The sequence below is a fragment of the Periophthalmus magnuspinnatus genome, chromosome 13 (assembly GCF_009829125.3).
Source record: "Periophthalmus magnuspinnatus isolate fPerMag1 chromosome 13, fPerMag1.2.pri, whole genome shotgun sequence".
In the NCBI taxonomy this organism is placed as follows: Eukaryota; Metazoa; Chordata; class Actinopteri; order Gobiiformes; family Gobiidae; genus Periophthalmus; species Periophthalmus magnuspinnatus.
This window is the reverse complement of record NC_047138.1, coordinates 22,430,641-22,433,284: the sequence shown is the minus strand read 5'-3', so window position 1 is coordinate 22,433,284 and position 2,644 is coordinate 22,430,641.

The window sequence follows — 2,644 nt, the reverse complement described above, 5'->3', positions numbered from 1 at the left end:
TACATAGTGGTCATGAAGGGATGGACATGGTCAGAAACTATGTTCAGGTAGCCCGTGGCATTTAAACGATGCCCAATTGGCACTAAGGGACCTAAAGTGTGCCAAGAAAACATCCCCCACACCATTACACCACCACCAGCCTGCACAGTGATGGATCCATGTTCTCATTCTGTTTACGCCAAATTCTGACTCTACCATTTGAATGTCTCAACAGAAATCGAGACTCATCAGACCAGGCAACATTTTTCCAGTCTTCAACTGTCCAATTTTGGTGAGCTCGTGCAAATTGTAGCCTCTTTTTCCTATTTGTAGTGGAGATGAGTGGTACCCGGTGGGGTCTTCTGCTGTTGTAGCCCATCTGCATCAAGGTTGTGCGTGTTGTGGCTTCACAAATGCTTTGCTGCATTCCTCGGTTGTAACGACTGGTTATTTCAGTCAACGTTGCTCTTCGATCAGCTTGAATCACTCGGCCCATTCTCCTCTGACCTCTAGCATCAACAAGGCATTTTCGCACATAAGGACTGCCGCATACTGGATGTTTTTCCCTTTTCACACCATTCTTTGTAAACCCTAGAAATGGTTATGCGTGAAAATCCCAGTAACTGAGCAGATTGTGAAATACTCTGGCACCAACAACCATGCCACACTCAAAATTGCTTAAATCACCTTTCTTTCCCATTCTCACATTCAGTTTGGAGTTTAGGAGATTGTCTTGACCAGGACCACACCCCAAAATCATTGAAGCAACTGCCATGTGATTGGTTGATTAGATAATTGCATTAAGGAGAAATTGAACAGGTGTTTCTAATAATCCTTTAGGTGAGTGTAAGTTGGGCTATTATGGATAAGGGTAATGCTTTATTTTAGTTTCAAATTCATTATTGGAACTGAACTGAACTCTTCAAGTCCATTCTCAGACTCTGCACCCAAAACTCTACCCGGTAGTACACAAGTAGAGTCTGAATACTCTTACTGCATACTGAATTGTGAAATGGCCTATTTGAAATGTAGTTTTGGGCAGAGTTTAGGTATTTGGTCCCACTTTAACAGTGTAAAATGTGATTGATTGGTATTCCTACATTGCAAAACATTTTCATAGCCAATATAGCCAACCTTTGCTGACTAGCTTTAGAATGATCTTGAACTGTATCAGAACAAGTTTAAGACCACATAGACTAGTATACTCATGGACCACTATGGAACCTACCTGGACTACCGAGGCATCACACGGATATAAGGCCACATGGTAACATAAAAGTGGTATGGTTTTAATGTTGTAAATCATATTCTATTGTCATTACATTAAAAATCAAACATTATTCAACTTGTATAATGTTGTACATAACATTTCTATCATGACTGAAAGGGTTTAGGCTGAAGTAAAAACATACTTACATACTAACCCATTTTAATAATAACACACAGGAATTCAAAGAAAAGCAGCATCAGTTCTACAACATATGACTCAATATGTAAACAAAAGAAAAACTACAAACCATAACAGTTCATATGAATCATTCCTGAGTCCTGTAATTTTCAAAAAGTAATGTTTTATACCTCTTTTTAAATGTTTCTATTGTGTAGGAGCTTTTTAATTTATCGGTAAGGTTAAATTATTGTACTATAGTCTACTTCTACCATATTTGAATTATTGTGTAGAATTATGGGGTAATACTTATAAGTCTATCATAAGTGAAACCTGGCTCAGCAAAAATTTCATTTTACTCATTATAGCCGCAGTTTTAGCTAACTTTGTCAGGGCGTGCGGCTGGGGAAGAATGTCTCGGACACTCGGACTATCAGCACAGGATATCCACAGGGCTGTGTACTTTCTCCCCTGCTCTTCTCCCTGTACACCAACTGCTGCACCTCCAGCCACGACTCCGTCAAACTGGTTAAGTTTGCGGATGACACCACCCTCATCGGACTCATCTCGGACAGCGATGAGTCTGCCTACAGGAGGGAGGTGGACCGGCTGGTGTCCTGGTGCAGCAGCAACAACCTGGAGCTCAACGCCCAGAAGACAGTGGAGATGATTGTGGACTTCAGGAAAGTCACAGCCCCCCTGCCTCCCCTCACCCTGACGGACTCCCCCATCACCACTGTGGACTCTTTCCGCTTCCTGGGCACCTGCATCACCCAGGATCTCAAGTGGGAGCCGACCATCAGCTCCCTCATCAAGAAAGCCCAGCAGAGGATGTTCCACCTGCGGCAGCTGAGGAAACTCAAGCTGTCAGTCAAGATGATGGTGCAGTTTTACACTTCCATCATTGAGTCCATCCTCACCTCCTCCATCACTGTGTGGTTCGCTGGGGCCACTGCCAGGGACAGACAGAGACTGCAGCGTATTGTGCGCTCTGCTGAGAAGGTGATTGGCTGCAGCCTTCCATCTCTACAGGACCTGTACGTCTCCAGGACTCGGGGGCGAGCAGGCCGTATAGCAGCTGACACTTCTCACCCTGGACATGGACTATTTGAGCCACTTCCCTCTGGCAGGAGGCTACGGTCCATTGGGACCAGAACCTCTCGCCATAAGAACAGTTTCTTCCCCTCTGCTGTTCGTCTCATGAACACTTTATAATATCTGCACTAAACTGGACACTTAATAACACTGGTCACTTTAATAAGCCATGTTTGCACTGTT